Source organism: Anolis sagrei, chromosome 5 (assembly GCF_037176765.1).
Source record: "Anolis sagrei isolate rAnoSag1 chromosome 5, rAnoSag1.mat, whole genome shotgun sequence".
In the NCBI taxonomy this organism is placed as follows: Eukaryota; Metazoa; Chordata; class Lepidosauria; order Squamata; family Dactyloidae; genus Anolis; species Anolis sagrei.
The window spans coordinates 116,105,254-116,126,296 of NC_090025.1; the positions used below are offsets into that span (position 1 = coordinate 116,105,254).

Here is a 21,043-nt window from a genome sequence, read left to right on the forward strand (position 1 = left end):
GTTATGAAACATTTGTCTGGACACCATTGCCTGTTATTTATCTAAACTGGAAGTGGAACAGAAGTCAAATCTGGATGTCTAAACAATGCCCAGTCACTTCCAATCCATAACATGGACCAACATGGTCCATAACATGTTAACATAATATGGCCCCTCGGTTGTGGAACGCCCTTTCTATAGATATCATATCGGCCCCATCCCTGTTGGCGTTTCGAAGGAAAGTGAAGACCTGGCTGTTCAAACAAGCATTCGATTAAGCAGTGTAATGAATATAGGAACACGGATTAACGGGTGATGAGATTGGATTCTGATTTTACTGATGAGACGCTAATGATTGTTATATTGTTGTTTAATTGTTGATTATGCTATTGTTTTAACTGTCCCATAATCGTTTTGTGATGTTTTGCATTGAATTTTGCTTTTGTTAACCACTTTGAGTCACCTGAGGGCTGAGAAAAGTGGTATATAAATGAAGTAAATAAATAAATAAATAAATAAACCAACATTGGGGAATATGCTAGAGTTCTGGCAAAAATCTGGAGTGCACTGGGCAGCAGACCAGCTCCAAAATAAACTTGTCTGCAGTTTACATGGCTTAGCATTGTTATCCTCTTTTCTCTGAACTGCTAAGCACAGGGAAAAGGAAATGGATTGGGGCTTGTGATATTTGGTACCATGGCAGCATGCAGGAAAATGCGGAAGAGCTCCTGGTCATCACTGGGCTTTATCATGACCAAGGAGAACCACAGGGAATGTCCAGGATTTCCCCAGAGCTCTCTACTGGCTGCTACCACAATGGAAATGACGCAGCAGGTAAGGGTGGCAGTCTTAACTGAAATAAATTCAGCCTGACAAGATAAATTCAGCCTGACTCAGGGGCAGAACGTCTGAAGCATTTTTATGTGTTCAGATGAACCTAAGGAAGTGTTGGCCTTGCTTTCCTCCTTCAAAAAAACAAAATACGAAAGCATATACACAACTGACCATCAAAATATGTTCAGCTTAAAGAAAAGCACTGAATGCAAAATTTACACTGCTGTTATGAATGGATTTTTTTTCTATTTTATAATGAACACTGGAATACATCAATCTAGGAACCCCCAAACCTGAGTTTTCAAGACCTGAGGAGAGGTGTCGATAACTGTAGTAGAGATTGATAATTTATAGTCAAAAATTGATTAAATAGTACATAACAGCTATTATTCAGTTAAGAAAAAAGACTATTAAGTATAAATATTCTGAGCATGGAAAGGGCCATGTCTGCTCTCCTTCTTTTTGGAGATAGGGCCCCCCTGATGGCACAGCGGGAAACCACTGAATTGCTGAACTTGATAAACATAAAGTTGGCGCTTCGAATCCAGGGAGCAGAAGGAGCTCCTGCAGTTAGGCCCAGCTTCTGCCAACTATACAAATGTGAGTAGCTCAATAGATACAGCTCTTGCGAGAAGGTAATGACACTCCATGCAGTCATGCTGGCCACATGACCTTGGAGGTGTCTATGGACAATGCCAGCTCTTTGGCTTAGAAATGGAGATGAGTACTACCCCTCAGAGTTGGACAAAAACAAACTTAATGTCAGGGGAAACCTTTATTTTTACTTTACCTTTGGATACAGGCCATAAAAGGTAATGAGATTCTTTGGAAGAAAAAAGGAAGAAGGAAAACAACAGCTATTACATCACAAATCTAATGAAGTAAGCCTAAGCTTTTAAGAGTGGTACATACTTTATTTGCCTTGTTTTTTTATCAGTTCACATTCAGGCATTTTAAATCTTAGCTAATTGAGTAAATCTGCAGATTTTTGTGAATTATTTCAAAAAACCAAGGGAAACAAAATTTAATGCTCAGTTATTATGCTTTGGAGTTAAAAACACTTTTTTCCCAATTATGAACATGATAAAATGAACTGAAAAAGTAAAATATGTTCCCAAATTAACTGAAACTAAATTATCACCCATCACTAATTATATACAATAAATGAGCTGAGACAATGGAAGAATCAAAATTGTAAAGACATTAAGGGGGGGAGGCAGTCAAGAAAGCAAAACTTTTGGGGGCAAAGAGCTCCACATACTTGGCTCTTAAGGGCAAACATGACACATAGATTATATGAAAATTGTTTTATTTATTTTTAAGCCTCAAGAATAAAACTAAGTCTGTCACTCCTTCAATCTCTCTCTCTCTCTCTCCCTCCCTCTCTTTGACACACAGCTATGTGAGCTGTGGTGATGGTATTAAATAGAAAGCAAGGATGCATTTTTTAATATCATCACTGATTCAATCTATTGTACTGAAATCTGTATACTAGTTATGAAGGACATGTATCATCCATCTATCTATCTATCTATCTATCTATCTATCTATCTATCTATCTGTCTAATAAATATGAATGGTAGGTCTCAGCCAAATTTAGCACACAGACCAACAGAAAGTATTCAAGGGGTTTGGGACAATTTACCATGAATGGGAGGAATTCTAGTCCACATCTAGAGAGCACTGTGAACTCCACAAATATTGACATGGTTTGGAGAAAACTGATCCTGGATTATGGGAGTTGAAGTTCGCCTACAATCAAAGAGCATTGTGAATACAGTCAATGATGGATCTGGACCAGACTTGGCACACATACCCAATGTGAAGAACTTTAAATCCTGGTGAGGATGATGAAAGTTATAGTTCACCCATATGCAAAATGCATTTGAACTCAACCAATGATGAATCTGGACCAAACTGCAAACATATGACTATTTCTGATCAATGGCATTATAAAACACTGTTCAGCTGAAACTTGGCTGTTGACTTTCCTACATAGTCATTCCAGGTCTTTGCATATTTTACATGTTTATATGTGCTTCCTGTGAATCTAGTTCAGTTTTAGGCATAGTATGTAAATACTCCCTGCCAAACTGAAGATAGGTAGCTCAATGGATCATTGTTTTGACACCTTTAAATTGTCATTTTTTTTTTAAAAAAAAAAAGGAAAATAACAATGTCTTATCTACTGAGTGCTCAATCAAACCCAACTAGTGTCTTTGAAGAAGGTCTGCTCTTTGTAGATTATGAAACTTGATACACACAAACTGCAAATACAAAGGAGAAAATAAATTGTGGTTAGGTGATGGAAACAAGACTTGTTCACAGATTCATTTTGGCCATTTTCCTTCAGCATCTTCAACTTGTTTGGCTTCTTCAGATGTTGGTAACAGCAAGGGCTCTGCCACCATGGATTTTTCAACAGAGCCGAACCATGTGGCTGCCAGTCACACCTGTTTCTGCTCTATTTGGGATCATACATCACACAGAGAAGTTGTTGTGTGCTTGTATGGGGTTTTCCTGTGAATCCTGCCTGTTGAAACAATCAGTATAGAAGAAAGCCGTTATGTGTCTTATGCAAGCTGTGTTTATTTAATGAGGCGAGCACCTCCATTTCTCAGTTGTATCCTGGCTCTAGAGAGAGGTGCTTCAGTCCGATTGCCTTGCTGCTTGCTTTCAGGTTTAGCTTCTGACTTGGCTTGGGTTCTAGCATTGAATCTGTTTTATTTTACTTTATTTTTTATTCTTTATTTAATGGGACCAGAAGTTGAAAAGTGCAGGTGGGTGGATATGTGGCATTTGTGGACTCTTGGGTGGATGTGCTTTTCTTTTAAGGTGGCTGTGAGCTTTAGGTCACCCTTTAGCCTCTACTAAAGCCTTTAGCTTCTTCTCTTATCTCTCCTCCCTCCTCTGTTTCATCAAAGAAGTACTTTAAAATGTTATTGTTATTAATAATTATAGGAATTTCAGCAAACAACAAAGCCTCATTCTCAGAAAAAATACCTACCTACCTACCTACCCACCTAAATTTACCACCAATACCTAATGATTTTTAGATCATACAAGAGTGGGGTTTTTTTCCTAATAAGGGGACATGATGTGTGCTTCCTTCCTTCCTTGTGGATGGTGGACCGCTGGTCTCTTCCAGTATGTTGTGAGAACAAAAAAATGCAATTTTCAAATGCTTTGGAAGAATTTGTTGTTTTTTAAATTAATAAATAAAGTCTAATAGTGGGTGGGCTGGGTGATGTGAAAGTGCATCTTTGACATTTGGCAGGAAGGAATGGTGCCCTGCTGCTGCTCCTGGGGAAGTTATGAGGGGGGGGGGCAGTGGGAGATACCTTTTGGGGAATTTTTCAAAGAAGATTTTGTTTCAAAAAGAAATAAATCCTAAAAATCAGGGGATGACCAAAAAGTTATGAATCCTGGTCAGCCAGCAGTGGTAGATGTGTCTTCCAAGTGTGGCCATTTTCATCCTGATAACCCTAAAAATAATGAGAAGGGGGGACGATGAAGCAATCCCCCCCCATTGCCACCAGTGAGCTAGATCTAGTCACATTGTCTAGCTGCAGGCTAAAAATGCCCATTTGGACTCCCGCCCATTTTTGGGAGGTGTACAAAAACAGAACTGCAGCCCTCCCCCTGCCCCCTGGAATCTGAATAACAGAAATGGCTCAAGGTTCAGCCAAAATGTACAAGCCTATGTGAGGTGTCTAGAAACAAAGTTCAGAAACAAACAGAAGTGCTCAGAAGTCAACTACATATAGATAAGAGTGTTTTGATAACACATCATCTTTCCTTTGCTACCAGTACTGCTATAGCATGCTATTGCATGCTATTTATGAAATTCTTGATTCAGGTTGGAGGTTAAAGCTGTCAATTTGCATTACAGAGCATATTGTTTAGAATCATTCCAAACTGTTTCATACTTGGATCTAATCATTTCATTGTGCTGATCTGAATCTGCCTGTGTCAATCTCATTGATGATGGAATGTATCCCTACATTGTCCTATCAGAAAGTTCAGATCTTTTCAGTAAGGTCACAGTAATAAAGACCTATATGCCCATATACTGGGCTCACCTGTATTGTTATCTTTTTTCCTTTGTTTTTGCTTTTTCTCTATCAATTTGAACTGCTTGAAGAGTTCAAGCGCCCTGCAGAAGGAAGAGAAAACGATAATGTCTACAGGATCAGGGATGCGAATGTTTCAAGAATCTATGAGCTTTGTGTCTCTTTATTAGGAAAGTTCTGGTAATGCAGGCTTTATTTTTCCTTCATCCAAAATTGTCTTGTAAATAGCAAAAATAAGGATGGATATTCAAACTAGAGCACACATTCTGAGGCCCAGAACCTTTAATAGCTACATGGTATGCAGATATTCAACAAATATTGCTTTCCCAGAAATGGAGATTTCAAAATGTTTGCAGTTGTGGTTAAGGCATCTTGGGCTACCTAACTACACCAATGCTCAGCTTTATGCCCACATTGCATTATTTGAATGGAAACAATCATGTTGACTCAGGGATTACAAAACAGATGAAGGAAAAAGAGCTTTCCACCTTTGGCATAAGCTTGGTTTATTTATTTTTAATCAATTAAACAGTGAAATCATTTGCATGTCTGTATAGCAGTAAGTACAATTGAATTAAATGGGGCTTACTTTTGGGTAGATGGATTTAGAATGGATTATATCCTGACAAGGCACCCAATCCAATCCCCAATAAATTTATTTATGAAGAAGAGCGACCATTCTATAAACACATGTATGAACTGTTAGTGTTCTGGCATTCATAGTTAAAGGCAATGCCTTTATTTATTTAATAATGATGCCAGTGGTGCACAAATCATGGGGATTGGAAAATCCTGGGGTTTTTAGGTTTTCAGGTATTCTATGCTGAAGACTACAACTCTACTCTTCTGAGCTGCAATTCCCAAAGTTAGTATGAGTGTCTAACTTCACTACAGAATTAAAGTGCTCTATCTTTACTCTCTTCTTACAGGGTAACTTGGTATCTCCAAAGTAAGGCACAGCATCGACCATTCTTTCCTCTATTTTAAACAGGGAGATAACATATAAATCTGTTAGAACTATAGAATGGCTAGTGCTATAGTATAACAAAGGCAAGTTCCAAAATAGTGTTTCTGGACAAAAATGTCTAAAACAATACTTTACAAGTAAAGGAGAACAGAAAGGAATGTATTTGAGAGAGCTCCAGGTGAGCTCCTTCTTCCAACAATATCTGGAGTTCAGTTTCCAGGCTTTACTCAGTTCCATCCTGTCCTTCCCTCTACTCTTGTCAAAGAGGCAGAACTGACATACTACACGGTGTTAAAGGAGTTTCCCACAGCATGTAGGACTGCTGCTCAAATATTTTTCCAATGAAACATTTTCCAAGATCAAAAGTGTTTCACCAAAGTGATTCCTTTTCCAAACTGGGAAGGATTAGGAAGCACAATTTCCGCACTATAATTTGGTCCTCTCATATTTTTTTTATTTGAGTTGAAAGCACAACTAAATAGTTCAGGTTTTTAGAAGATGGCAGGACTGGGAGGTAGAAGTTGAACATTACTGTATAACAATAGAATTTAAAAGCTCACAAAAACTGAAAAAGCACATAATCTTACTTTCTTCTTCTGCAAACACATAATCAAAATAACTATATAGTGGTAGATTTTTAGGTCATGGTTTGGAGTGAGGAGTCCTCTCTCACAATCTCTTGTAGGGGAGTAGCAATTTTCAGATAAAACACTGATTTTTTTTGAGTGGGTGGGGGGATTCCAAAACTAGCAGAGATGTCTTTTAAGTATAAAATACTAAAGAGGATAATTCAATGAGCCATAATTTGCCTTAAGTGATCTTCGAGCCTCCAAAAGGGAGGAACAGGCACATATAAAGCAGAGGCTTTGGTCATCATTTTATCCCATCTGCAAATACTGCCTAAGGCCCCCTTCTACACAGTCCTATATCCCAGTATCTGATCCCAGATTATCTGCTTTGAACTGGATTATATGAGTCTCCACTCCCAGATAATCTGGGATTAACAGATAATCTGGCATCAAATCCTGGTATGTAGGACAGTGTAGAAGGGGCCTAAATTATAGAGCTGAAAAATTCCATGATAAAACACCCTTCCAACAGCATTTTAATCAACTTTAATGAAGAGTGTTTACAGGGAATTTCTCAAAAGTAAGGCAAGTTAAATACTGCTTGTCATTTATATCTGTTAAACTTGGGATGGAAGATTTAAGAGCCAGCTTGCTTAAGCTGAAGAAAATTCCTCCCCACTCTTTTATTTGGGTGTTTGAAATGGGACTTTCCTAGTTCAAGGGGGACAAAGACCAACTTGCTTGAAGCTGAAAACAATTTATTACTAATTTGGACTATGCTCCTTGATAAACCTCCAAAGCTAAAATAATCACAATTTAAAAGACTGCAATTAGTAGGCTACATTCCAGAAGTTCAGACTGAGAAGAATTTACAGCTGCTGCCAGAAAAAGCAAAACTCTCCTAAGATACCTTCGTACTTTTCAAAAGTGTGGCAGACTACAAAAATGCCCCTTTTTCCAAGGGATGGAGAAAGGTGATGTATTACCAGAATGGCAGATTTGCAAGAAATGTGATCTGTCCCACATGTGGGCCTTTCCTCCAGGAGCAGGAAAAAGGAATGGTATGCATGTAGATGGACTATTTCATATTTGGACTCTCCTAGTCCATGCCAGTCCAGTGACCATTGTTTGACTATACAACCAACCCACACTCTTTTGTGAACTCTAGTTGACTGTTGTAAAACAATGTGGATGTTTGTTTAGATTTTATGTTATTGTTTGACTACATGTAGTTTAATTTATTGATCTTATGTTTAATTTACTGATTTAGACTTTAAATTGACGTTAGGTTTTAATATTATTTTTATGTGGAGTTTCTCTGGGATTTTATGTCAGTATTTATTTGTTTTATGAAGGCATTGAGTGTTTTTCATTGTTATGTTGGAATCTGCCCTGAGTCCCCTCAGGGAGATATGGCAGAATACAAATAAAGTTGTTGTTGTTGTTGTTGTTGTTGTTGTTGTTGTTGTTGTTACATTTTATTATGTATATGTGTGTGTGAATGCGGAGTAAAATGTAATGCTCCCTTTGTGTAACCAATGTAGCTATATAGCCTGTGTGTCTACCTTCTTTCTCTGTAGGGTGCCTGATATACTCTGTCTCACTGAAATTTGAATAAAAGGACATTTTAAGTTACAAAAAGTATTCATGATATACATAAATCAGATGAAAGCAGATAATCTGAGACAAATCCAACTTCAAAACAAGGAACCCCACATAATCGAACAGGAAAGAAGATGCAAAAATAAACTTCAGGTGTCATCAAAAGAAACAGACAAAGATGAAGAGAGGCAATCTACAAGAAAGTTGATATGGACCTTTTGGGAAACCCTTCAGATAGAATAAATTTAAAATTTATATTTAAGTGGATATATTCTTACTTTAAGGATAGTTCTTTAAACCTCTGCCACATTGGTTCTTTTAACCTCTCTTTCTCATCCCAAATCTTTCCTATAGCTCATCTTCTTTCCCAGTCCTGCTCACTCATTCAATCCACCTTTCTACTCTATTCTACCAAGTAATGCAAAAATTCTTGAGGACTTTGAAAACTCAGGGGTCTTTTAGTGCTTATTCCTGCTTGATAGTTTTATCTGAAGCACAGTCCTGCCACACACTTTTCACTAATCACAGACCGTAAAACATGCCAACAATGAATGTGCTCTGAAACAATAAGTTTGTGCAACATTATCTTTACCAATCAGAGCAATGTCTATTACCTTCAAATATCCATAAAATATTGATATCTGTCAAAGGAAGGTATATCAGATCTGGGGAATACCCTTGGCCTCATTCCTTGGTAAACTGAAGCAATGAAGTGATCTCTGACTCTGTCCTCATGTCTGTGTGTCTTGATTGGAATCGATCAGAGCTAGCATGCTGGGATTGACCCTGAGATTTTGAATAACAGTAGGGGATGGGCAACATGGCCCTCTCAGTCACTTTTAATTCAATGATTTTGTGAACCTTTGGCATACACTTCCTTCAGTTTGATACTTAAAACAACAAACACAACAGAAGCCTGGTTAATGAAGACAACACCCCCCTATATACATGCCCGCACACACACACACACACTTTCTCTCTCTCGAGAATGCCATTGAGAAAGTTTTTGTATTGGGGGGGGGGGCACTCACTGATCAGCCCTCCTAGAAACATTTCTATTACTTGTGTAGAGTATTATTAACAGAGGCTGAAAAAAGGCTTTAAAATGCATACTGTTCCCTGATAAGTAATTGCTGAAGCATTAAATTTCTTACTGTCTGTAGGAGCCTTGTTCTTCAGATTTGTCGGGATATTTGAGAGAGGGAAAATCAAAGAATTATTTATTGTGAATTACTTCATGTTAGAAAAGTAACAGAAAAGTAGGACAAGACAACTGTAGGGATGAAAGATTGATTGCTGAAAGACCCATTTATCTTGATTTGGTAAAATTTGCTGTTGGAAGCTAAAATAGAGAGAGTATTGAATTGAGTCTAAGCTAACTGTATCTCTGTAGGTGTTTCTGGTAACATTTCTTCACCTTGACCCATCTTGAGCTCAATGACTCAAGCAGAACTAATCTTCATTGATTTTAGACAGAGTCATGCCCATTTAGACAAAACTGTGGTCAGCACAAATATAAGTGGAAGGTTACCATGATGCCTGAAACAGAAGAAGCCAAACCATTTGCTTGCTTTCCTTTAGAGAGATCTGTGTTTGTAATGAGTCAACATGGAAAGGTTTATGTGCTTCATTACATTTGTTGTATACAGAATATGCCTCCCACCCTTTCCAACCAAGGAGACTGCTGATCCAGCTTCTTTTCCACCAGTGGTGTCAACCTCTATGTGAAGTTTCGGCTAGAATGATCTTGCTGTTGGAAAGAGGATGGTGTAATCAATTTCTACCCGCCTTTCTCCCATTCTTCTGGTGTGTCTGCAGTAGAGATGGTAAATACTGAATTTTCTGACTCCTGGCGGATATTTGGAACAATGTAATGTTGTTCCTGGAGCTTTGTGGCACCCAATTCTTTCCCCACCTCGTAGTGATAGGAACTGCACAATGTTTCTATGGAAGTTGCACAGGTTGTTAAACTGACTCAAATCATTTTGGTAATCCCAACTAGTGCAAATGCATTTAATTAATTATTGAAAATTGAGTCAAGACTTATATTCCATATTTAATGGATCTACTGAGAGAATCAATATGATCAAATTCTCTGTTTGGAGTGGATAGTAAAGAGATTGGAAGGGTTAGTAGATTCCTCTTTTAATTTTTTCCCTGCTCTGATAGCTATGCTGTGAGTTGTGCACTGAAAGGACAATATGTGGAAGATGTGGGTTGTAGATTGAATTAACTATATGGGGAAAAGGAGATTCAAATCATCCTGATGCAAGACATATGATATGACAGTGCAAAAACAATCTCATGAGTTGCAAGCAACTATGGTAGACATTCCAGTGGATATACTGGTAAAGCAAATGATCGCTTCCTGATAGGCACATAGTATGTATTCAATCAATTGTTAAGAAAAAGAAGAATAGTAGAGAAGGGGTCCTATGGGCAATTAGGTCCAACAGCCCTCTCAGTTCAGGATCTCTGGCTAAAACATCAGCAGCAGTTGGTTGTCCAGACTCTTTTTGAAGACATTCATAAAAGAAGACTCTACGACTTCTCTAGGCAATTGGTTCAGTTGCTGTCAGGACATTCCTTTTAAAGTTTTAGAGCCATTTCTATTTTTAAGGAAGCATAGAAGTAGCCTTCAACATCCTCTTTGTAGTAGCCCTTGGGGTATTTAAAGAGTATGATCATGTCACATCCCAAGTCCCATCAACACTGACCATTTAATGCCGTTTCAAACCAGCATTGAAAAAAGTGGCTTTGTTATGCAGATGCTCATTGTGGGTTTTCTTTTGCATGCTTTTCTGGCTGGCTGTTATATGGTCACAGCAGTTTGAAATACAGATGAGGCTTTAGTCTAGTCTTCACCAAACTGAACATGCCCAACTTCTTCAACCTCTCTACACCTCTTATCAACCTCGTTCCCTTCTCTAAACTCATTATGATTTGTCTATATCCTTGTTAAAAAAAGGGGCCCCAGAACTGAACCCATTCTTTCTGATGGATTGATAGGTAGATATCCAGTTATACACTAGTCTCAAATAAGATGGGTATGCAGTCCCAGAACTTGTGAAATAATATCCTTAAAGTCAAGGAAAGTAGGGAATAACCTTGGACAGAATGAGACAACTAACTCAGGTGATAGATGCTGAAAGTAGCAGCAGCCAGAGTGGCCTTACTTTTCCTCCTGAGCCCTTTGACCCAGCTGTTCTTGCCTGTTACAAAACTGTTTAATCTTCTTAAGCAACTTTTTTTCCATAAGGTCTGATGGAATAATGATCTTTTTCATCAATACTGAAGCTAAAGTTAGCTAGCAGTCTAGTTAATATCTGTACGTGGACTCCTGTAGAGAAAAGGTACTGTCATGTCTTTACACAACAAACATCATAAGATTAGGTTTCATAACAACACCATCTAACAGGATATTTTGGAAAGCATGCATTCAGGCACAGCTATGGCTTTGCATATGCAATCTTGAAGTGAGAGATCACTTTAGGACAGGCTATGCCTGCCTTTTACAATAGAAGAGATTTCTGTTGAATTTTATAGTTTTCATTGAAATAGCCTTTCTCACCTCTCAAAACTTGTGAGAATAAGCACCTCTCACCCCCAAAATGTATGTTATATACTTAGATCAGACATCTTGGATAACTGAGATCTCATAAATGTCTGCACATATTTTAAAAGTCCAGATAGTTCAAACACTCCATTCAGAAATAGGTATTATTATGGCTTTAGTCAATTGGAGCCGGGTAGTGAATATATTAGGTAAATAAAGAGGTTGTTATCTTAGCCACCCATGTGGACAGCTTTAGAATGTGGAATATTGTGGATTTCTGAATTCTGGGTAAAAAATGCTCAACTTGTACAACTAAGATTGAAAAAAATAACAAATTGGAAATTTTCACATCGCTGTTTACAACTTTGATTCCCACCTTCCTTTTTTTTGCTCCTCTCACATGGAAAAAACATTGCCTAGTCCTTTTTAAAATGTTGCTAGAATGGCTACAAACAGAGTTCAGTTAACACGGAGACACACATACATGAATATGCATTCTAGGCATCCTGCTTTAGAGTATGCCACTTGCTCTTTATGGTTTTTGGAAAAAATTAAAAAATTAAAAAACGGCCTTATGTCATCTGATTACCTGCAGTTTTTGCCTGGTTCTCCTGGCCACAGAGGAGCCCATTATGCTTTCAAATAAATTGAAATGGAATATGAAATCCCAGTTCACAAGCACTAGTAAATTCTTTGAATTGCTTATTTACATTTTCATTCCTTGCAGACTTGGTAATCTTTCTGTGGGGATGAAATAATTTTAAGTGCATAAATGGAGTATCTTTTTTCATTTTGTGGTTTACACTGAAATATTTTGATAATTAGAGTTCCAAGGGATGATTTCCTAAATTTATGAACTCTATTACCATTTTATGTACATTTTAATTTACTGCTTGAATTAGTAGTCCACATTATTGTCAATGCTTTAAAGAAAAAACCAGGAAAAGGATACATAGAATTACAAACAGTAAGAGTTTGGCTAAGCATTTTTTTTTTGCTAGCCCTAAAGCAATCCCAATAGTTTTATTGTCTTAATCAACTTAATCAACTCTTTTTATTACTCTTTTGAGCTGGCTGTTTTGAACACATACTGGGGTGTTAGTTCACTCCTGCCAAATTAAAAATGATAATTCTCATGCGTGAAATAACTGCATGGACTAATGACCAAATTTGTACATAATTTTGCCACTGCCACAGCAGGTGGCAGAACAATTAGACACTATGGTATAATATATTCTCAGAATCAGCTGCATTGATTCTGTAATGAATTCCATTTTTAAAAGATCAAATCTGCAAGTGTATAGGAATGACATTTTTGTGCTGTTCTTTAAATACCCAGCACTATATTTCATAGGGCCATCTTCTATTGTGTAAATATTTTTGATATATTTCCCCAAATGACTTTGAGGGGAAAGCTACATGTAAAGATACAAATTTAAGGCAGCGGAGACAAATTTGGGATTCAGGCACCCCAGTCCATAAAGTGGGATGAGAAACTGCTGAATCTGGTGATCAATTTCCGCTCCTGGAATCCTTTAGACCACACTGATGACTAAAAGAAGTATGAAATAACAGTGGTGGGAAGTCAGTGTTTTCCTCTCATCAGTAAGATAGCTGCTTATCAGAAATGTGACTTTGATGCTATCATGCCTCTAGAGTTTCAAATTTATTAATTGCCAAGTGAACCAGAACAATATCATATGATCTTATAAAATCTCATACACAAATAATCTGACATGAAAGTGGTGTAAGGTTGATCATGCCAAAGTAAGCACTTCTTGGGTGCTTATTGTGGCCCCTCCTACACTGTCATATAATCCAGATTGTCAAAGCAGATAATCCAAATAATCTACTTTGAACTTCATTATATGAGTCTCCACTGCCATATAATCTAGTTCTAAGCGGATAATCTAGATTGTATATGGTAGTGTAGAAGGGGCCTTTGTCTCCAGACAATTTATTAATTCTGATATAGTTACAGAATGCATTTTTTCAGAAGTTCCACATCTCAGATCTTAGGTTTGCATGAATCATAATGTTGCTCCCAACCACAAATAGCCAAAGTGTTTTAAGCAACTTCTACACTGCTATATAATCCATATTATCAAAGCAGATAACCCACATATGAGTCTACACTGCCATATAATCTAGCTCAAAGCAGATAATGTGGATTTTACATGACACTGTAAAAGGGCCTCAATTGTGCTGAGGCTGAGTCCCTGATGGTTGGAGATACAGTATTTGAAGAGTTTGGAGTGGCTGCAATATACAGCTCTCATTAGATCTACCTATCTTATTAGACCACACAGTCTTGAAGTACTGGAAAGTTTCATCAGGGTATTTCTATTGTGGATTCCACTGTACATTAGATTGGCTTGTGCACATGAACTCCAGCTGGCCACAAACCATGCACCATATCATCATTTGCTGCTCTATGGACTCTTTAAGCCATTATTGGTCACTTTTAGGGCACAGTAATAAATAATTATATGTCATTGTGGCATTTTTCTTCTTCCCTGGAGATGTACCATATGTTAGGTTGTTGGTTAGCTGTAGCAGCTGTATTATTAAATTGATCAATGTGAGGCTGAAGCTGCATATCATTTTGGATTGCTTTCTGAGTTGGTGCAAATATTGACTGTCTATTGTTAACAAAAATGGATGATGCCAAAGATTGCTCCTATTTGTCACAACTGGAGACAATTCAGATGAGTGAAATAAACTCAATATCCAAAGAAGACAAGTGGAGAAGGGCATCCAAAGTGGAACAGGTAGTTCTAGGCAAGCTACACTGCAGATTAGGGTAACTGTGTGAGATGATACATTATTCTCTTCCATGATGCTACTATTTGTCACAATTTAGTCTGGGCTCCAGCCAGAGGAAATAGGCTGGGTCAGCATATTAGAGACAAAGTAACAGATGTGTATGGAGACCAGACTTAGCAATTTTTGGGTTTCACCTATAATCTATACATAATTGCTGTGATTCCTTGTTCTTATGGAAATAACACTGTGATCACTTTTACATCTAACCCAGGTGTTCTACACTTTTTGTGCAATGTTATTTGTTTCAAAGATAGTTTTGTGTTTTCTCATACATTCAGAACCATACACATCAGGAGAAAGATGAGAAAAATATCGACCAAATAGAAAAAAAAAACCAAGCCCTTAGAATTCCTGCAGACTGATTTTACCTGCAGACTTTGTTTTATTTCTTCTCCCAAAATCTCTTCTTTAAAAATACAAATATGTTTCCAAACATATATTAAATGCTTAACATATTCCACATACTTGTTCAACATTTTGTTCCCTTCAAAATTCCCCAGATCTTTTATCACAAATGGTTGTCTCCAATTTTCCTTGAATATCATTTTACTTTGTATGAAGTACTAATGGCTACTTTAATTTCTTCATGTTTAATTTTCTCTAGAAGAAATCACTGCTTTACTCAACTATAGGAAGACCAAGTGAGGAAGGTAATTCACATTCCTCCAAAACTAGCAGAAGAACAACATTTTGGTTATTCGCTCAAACTTCCTTATGTATTAAAAAGATCCTTTTTACCTTAACTCAAGGCTGTATTTATAGATATTATACTTAAATTCCTCTAAAGTTGGATGAAAGCCTAGTGTAATGGAATGTGATACCTATATCTATCAAAATTGTTTGCATGGATTCCTTTAACATCTTTATTACATCTAGCATTACACCTGTTTAAGATCCGTAACATGAAGTCCAGTCCTCAGGAATAGCCTCAACTGCTCTTGACAAGATATTTCCCTGTAAATTTGCCATTGTAGACATACAGCTGAGGTGTTCAGCTGCTTCCAATTTTTTCTCCCACATAAATGCAAGGATGGGTGCCCGAGGCAATGTCAATGCAGGTTCTTCAAACTTCAAAGGCTCTGTGAAAGAGGCTTGCTCCATTTTTTGCTATCTAGAATTGGCCTATGCTTGGGGAGCAATTAAAATTAAATAGCTGCTGAACTGCTAAAAGTGTAGATTGGCCGCTCTGGGCATAAGCTGACTCAAAAGTCCCCTGTCTAATCCACACCTTCTTGTCAGTGAAGAAAGAAATCCAATAAAAACCAAAATCAATTTTAAAATATTAAGTAGGAAAAAGTGTATAAGCCTTCAACACAAGAGGCCAGCTATAGTGTGCTTGATGAAAGACAATGTATCTGCATCTAAAGATGGTTTTCTTTTTTTCATTTTTTAATCGAGTTGCCTTCATTTCTAGGTGAAATTGATGCTGGCCTAACTGTTCATTGGCCAGGGCATGGATTGCTCTCACCTTTGCTTCTTTCTTTCAACACAGAGTGCCCATTAAAATAACTAGAGAATGCATTATCAAAACAAAAGCAAAAACAGATTTTCACCTCTTAGCTTGCAACCAGAGTGATTACAATAATACTACCTTTATTTCATGTATTCATTGCATCACCCTGGAAACATCTCACCTTGACTGTTTGTAGATGCTATATCCAATTGTAGCGGCACCCTGGGGGCCCATCCAGACAGGTCCAAAAACCAGGATCTGTCTCGGTTTTACCAGGAGCATCCAAACAGTGCCTCCGGTGAAAAAAAAAATTATTCAGAATAAATCAAGGTTTCCTTGGTTTGTTCTTAATTAATTTGATACCCCATTAGATCAAAGTTGTCCTGAAAGGCCAGGGTCTAATGGAGTATTGGCCCTGTGGGGACTGATTTCTGAGTAGTTCTGGGACTACTCAGGGGTGAGCTTCCATTGCTATCTTGAACATTTTGGACTCCTCTAACCCAAAGGTGTGGGATAGCACCCACCCCTCCCCACAAGCCCCAATTAAGCCACTAAAAGTTAAAGAAAAGGTGCCTGGATTTTATAACTTTCCTCCTCACATTGTCTTGGCTTGAGAAAATAACATGCTAGAAGATGGGAAGGGGGTGAGAGGAAGGATTTTCCAAGGTTCTTGGATCTTACGTAGATACTGAAGGATTAGAAGCTTACATGAATGTGAAGGAGATTGTTCTAAAAGAGAAAATTGTGGATGGGAAAATGTTCATTGACAATTTAACATGGATAATTGCCTTCCTTTTTCTCAGTTTATTTTTCAAAGTTATGTTGGAATAGCAGAATAACACATAGGGCTGGATGCAATTACTAGTTCAAATTAGGCTACTCCAGATGTTCAATGGTAAGGCAGTACTTATATAAATTCTGTTGATTTAATTTTCTACTTTAGTTGAGACTAGCAAATGGAAATTAACCTTTAAAAACACACTTTGATACAATCAAGGAGAAACAGTAGATTCTTACAGACACAGAGTTCTCAGATCACAGAACCTGGGCCCTCTTTCCTCATATCTGCAGAATGAAGAAGAATCAGGGCCTTTCCACAGAGCCATATAACCCAGAATATCAAGGCAGATAATCCACAACTGGAATATCTGAGTCCACACTGTCATATAATCCATTTCAATGTGGATTTTATACAGCTGTGTGGAAGTGGCCTCACTGTGTGAGAAAACTGTCTTAAAAGTTATGGTAATTTTTGCCTTCACATTTTGGACTTTGTTGTTGTCTTTTCTTTAATAAAATGACATATTTTGTCTAATTGTGTTTAGTGATTAATGGGCATTTTAATGATATCACCTGAGTTGCCCCTTTCAAAATCATCATTGTAACATTACCAGTGTCCTGTTCCTGTGACATTACAAGAGGTTGTCTTTAGGGACCCCGTTACATGAGGAATTTTTAGTGCCCTAGGATGCTACTGCCCCAGCCCATCAGACGACATCCCTCAACTTCTAGCAGAAGCTCCAACGTATTTGCAAGCATCCTAAGAAGGCTCCTATGTTGTGCTGGCTCCAATGGAGCCAACTCAGTTCTTCCCCAGTTGGGCGACACTTCCGTTGTGTATTGTGGGAAGCATCGTCATGCTGGAGCAGTACATGGGCTGACTCTGTCACCCTGCATGCCTGCCATTTTGCCACTCTTGCTGCCGAAATGGCACCATATGTGTGTGTGATAGGGTCATAGATGTCAGGTTTTGGCTTTCACACCTCAGGGCCTAGCATTGTTCAAGTCTGGAAGGCATAGACACAAACCATGGTTTCAGAATAGAAATTTGGCCATTGTATAATGCTCATATTTAGGCTTGGGTAACCACGGAAAAATTTGGTTCTAAACTCGTTTTGTTTTTAGGGGGCCCTTGCATTTCGTTTTTTTAAATAATTCCAAAATTTTCCTTTTAAAAATGTCAAAATATACGAAATTTCGTATAATTACGAATCGATTCGTTAATGGCTGACACGATTGCGCAATATGCTAAAAAAACCCTCCAAATGGGACAGGGGGAACTTCTGAAGCTTCCCTCTCCCTCTGTTGTTGACTGTTGGTGTGATAAAACAAACAACAACTATAAAACTTGCACCAGACATGCGAAAATAATTACGAAATAATTACGAAATAATTACGAAATAATTACAAAATAATTACAAAATAAATTGAAAAAATTGTTTTGAATCTAATTTACTCCTCACACTATTCCTGCATGGTTCAATATTGAATCGTAAGCTAATTTAAATACGAATTAATAACGAATTATGAAATTAACGAACGAAACCGCCCAAGCCTACTCATATTATCTCCAGAGACTAATCCCACAAATGATTGGGCTCAGGACATGCTGAAAAAAATGCTAAATGTGTTCTTGCAAACTATTTCAAAGCACATGTTGGAAAGTAGTGTGTACTTGATGAAGAAGGACCTTTGGCCAAACTACTAAGCAAACTGGGTGAAACCTAAAATTTGCACTGCTTTATTTAATCTTTTGTTTTTGTCTATTTCCTGGACACTAATTGCATCTCATGACAGTAGTGTGCAAAGTCCTCAAAAGATAAGCTTAAGACACTAAGGAACATGAATTGCTTAAAAAAATGGCTCTAAGAACTATAGGTTTTTGTGATTATGTGAACAAAAAATGTGAAAGCCCTACAAGACATGAACCACATCTTATTTATTTCATCTTTTCTCCTTAATTTTCATGCAATTGAGAGTATTTTTAAAAGGCTTATGTTGATGACAAAATGTATAACTGTTGATTTGTTTAATTGCAAGTCTTCATGGAAGAAAAGGAACCCTAGTTTACAATATATTCTTTGATCCGCTATTACATTTTTCCTTATCAATGTAACCTAGATGTTTACTGACTGCATCTTAGCCCTCTTGAATAAGATAGAGGAACTGAGACTTAAGACTTTGTGGGAAGGGGGTTTACAGAGAACAAAAACTTTGAATGGAGCAAAGATTCAGGCACTTGATATTTGTGCTAGCGTTATAGTTTTAAAAATAAAATGAGATCTCCCAAATGTTGACAAAAAAGTTATAGATTAGATAAATAAATCTGAAAGAGAATAAAGTTGTCTTTTTAATTAACATTATTTTAAATTAAAAAATGAAACTTTATTTACATTTTGGCATGTATTTTTCCCAAAATATATCTGATTTTTGCAAAACATTTTTCTGAATACACATTTTAATGTAGTTTGTTCATTGTTTGCCTGTCCAAGAAATACATCAGAGTTAGACAAACATGATTTGATTATGAAAATAAAAATGGTACAGCAATGAAAACTGTCAGTTCCCAAACTGCTTGGGTCCTGCTTTGGAAGAAAGGTGGCATGTAAAATAAATGAATGTATAAATAAATAAATAATATTTTGCCAGTCTGGGTGAGTTTGGTGCTGCCTTAGAAAGCTACCCATTATGGGATTGTATCCTGACTATCAAAGGGTTCCTCTCACCCTTCAAAGACCCCCATTTGAATTGCATCACTTATAGTACAGTTTCATTCTTAGAAAACTGAGATGTTTTGATTGTGTGTGTGTGTGTGGGGGGGGGGGGAGTTGCAGGTATATACAGATGTTTAATTAAGGAAAGTTGCATTTGGAAAGCAAGGTTGCTGGGAATAATGTTTTTCGAGCAGCAGAAATAAAAATAAAACTATAATAACTACAAACACAACAGCAACAACAACAGCAGCAGCAATATTGACAACAGCAATAATATAGTGGCCAGTTGCAGCAGCATCATCAACTAGAGAAAGCATTTCTCCATTATTGTATTTATTCTATGCATTTTTTCTTTGAAGTGAATGTGTGTACACAAACATATATATTGATACACACACACAAACTAAGATATCTGATTTCTCAAGTGCTTCCACTCTTGTCATATTGATGAGAAAGTTTCAAAGTAACATGATGATTCCACAGGAAAAAAGTGGCCATTATGCTGTTCATGACAATACCATTGACACAACATCTTTTTTGGTAACTGCCCAATTAACTCTTATCAGAATCACTCCATTTGTGCTGCATGGTCACAGTGGGGTGCGGACGGCTTTCCTTTGGCATCCTTTTCTCTCCTACAGTCAGACAGAACTCAATATTTATTGAGTGATACACTTCAGCAGAAATCAGTGGGTTACTTCTATGATTTTATTAATGTGTCAATTTCTTGTATGCTCGCACAGTCCAGGAGTGTATATAATCGGCTATGCTTCACCAAACAACCTGTGTAGCACCAGTATATCAACCTGTTGGGCTGCCAGTCTTTGTTCTTTTATTCTTCTTGAGCATGCTGACAAATATTGTATGTTCACATCTCAATGTGTGGAAACTACAACGAGCATTCTTGTTATCCACAAGACAATTATATTCCTCAAGAGAGGCTAGAAGAGGTTACTCAGCTGATGTTCAGCCCTTATCTGTCGGTGAGCCAGACTTGCTGAGGATAAGAATGTGTTTGATTCTGCCAGCTTGTCAGATTACTCTCTTCTGGGCCATATTTGCTCTGATGATGTTTTCATCATTTTCTGCTGATTAGACTGCTTATGGAAACATTTTCATACTTTCTGACTGCATTTTGACAGCAATCTTAATAAAGCATCTATGTTGCAAAAGTGGCAATGAGTGTTTCTTTTCCTCCCCTGTCAGATTTTTCTTTTTTTCTTACCAACAGGTATTTTTCTAATAATAAAATAATCTTCTAACGCCCTTCCCAACTCCCTTAATTTTGGTGACTGTGATATTCTTGTCTTGAAAACTTATTTGTTCATAAATGTTGATTTCCTATGTGGATATACAATACTACAGACAGAAGATCAAAACACAGTTTTAAAGTACATGGCCTATATAGCTCTATATGGTAAAGGTCCAGATTTTCTGAATGACCATATTTTTCCAGAAGATTGGCTTTCTTCTGGAGAGGCCTTCTTCTCTGCTCCATCATCTTCATATATACTGGATGAAACATTAGAGAGGGCTTTCTTGGTGATTACTCCCAGACCCTATATCTTCCTCCCTATAGAAACTAGAGTGGTACCCCTCCATGATATTTGAAGGCTGTAAAGACCCTTGTTTGTAGTTGTGTTGTTTTAATGGGCTTTTAACAACTGACTGCTAAAAGGGAGATAATAAA

The 21,043-nt window shown here is 37.3% G+C and overlaps 1 pseudogene; it reads left to right on the forward strand.

The window, feature by feature from the left end:
- LOC137097125 (uncharacterized) overlaps window positions 1–21,043 on the forward strand; it is a 167,713-nt pseudogene that overhangs the window by 80,979 nt on the left and 65,691 nt on the right.